The sequence below is a fragment of the Gavialis gangeticus genome, unplaced genomic scaffold, assembly GCF_001723915.1.
Source record: "Gavialis gangeticus isolate Ggan-Ray unplaced genomic scaffold, GavGan_comp1, whole genome shotgun sequence".
Lineage (NCBI taxonomy): Eukaryota > Metazoa > Chordata > Crocodylia > Gavialidae > Gavialis > Gavialis gangeticus.
Genome location: NW_017729032.1, coordinates 263,535,441 through 263,536,736, shown reverse-complemented (window position 1 = coordinate 263,536,736; position 1,296 = coordinate 263,535,441).

Here is a 1,296-nt window from a genome sequence, read left to right as displayed (position 1 = left end):
CTTCAATACTGACAAGTGCAGGGTGCTGCACTTGGGCAGTAGTAACCAGCAGCACACTTATAAGATAAGAAATGCACTTCTTGAAAGCACAGAAGCAGAAAGGGATCTTGGAGTCATTGTTGACTCCAAGATGAACATGGGCCAACAGAGTTAGCAGGGCTCACCGGACCTTGTCGTGCATCCACAGGTGCATCTCAAGCAGGGCCAAGGAGGTGATCCTCCCCCTCTATGCGACACTGGTCAGGCCACAGCTGGAGTACTGCGTCCAGTTCTGTGCACCCCATTTCAGGAGGGATGTGGACAACACTGAAAGGGTCCAGAGGAGGGCCACCTGCATGATTTGGGGACAACAGGGCAGACCCTACACTGAAAGACTGAGGGACCTAAACCTGTTCAGCCTTCAAAAGAGAAGTCTGAGGGGGGACCTGGTGACTGTCTATAAACTCACTAGGGGGGACCAGAAGGGTTTAGGGGAGACACTGTTTCCCCTAGCACCCCCTGGCATGACAAGGAACAATGGACACAAATTATTAGAGAGTAGATTTAGATTAGACATCCGCAAGAACTACTTCACAGTTAGGGCGGCTAGGAGCTGGAACCAACTTCCTAGGGAAGTGGTGCTGGCTCCTACCCTGGGGGTCTTTAAGAAGAGGCTTCATGACTACCTGGCTGGACTCATTTGAGTCCAGTCTTTTCTCCTGCCCAGGCCGGGGGTCGGACTTGAAGATCTACAAGGTCCCTTCCGACCCTACTTCTATGATTCAGTGTCCCGTGCTTCAGAATGGTGGCAGGGGCACTTTCACTAAAGTTCATTCAATGAGCTTTAGTTAAAATGACCCCGCCACCATTTTGAAATGCAGGGATGCTAAATACATGTGATGCAGAGGCTGATGGAGCTCATTAATTAGCATGCTGCAACAGACTCGGAGCAGACTCAATTAATCGAGTCTTCTCCAACATGTGCTAATTAGCACACATTGGAGCAGAAGTCTGTCACATGTATAGGTGCCCTAGGTGCTTACATGTGGATTAGAGGGCAGTGTGGCTTCCATAGTCCTATTCTGGCTAAGAAAATAAGTTGACCCCATTGATGGCAGACAGACTGTAAACTTCCTGCACAAGATTTGAACGTAACTTTTCATTTTATATTATGATCTACCTGCTATCCCTGCTAAGCTCTTTGCACTGCACAGGTAACAATGATCCTTTTCCCTTTTGAATGGTCTTGTTGTTCCACATAATCATAGTTTCATAGTTTCTAGGGTCGGAAGGGACCTGAGCAGATCATCTAGTCCG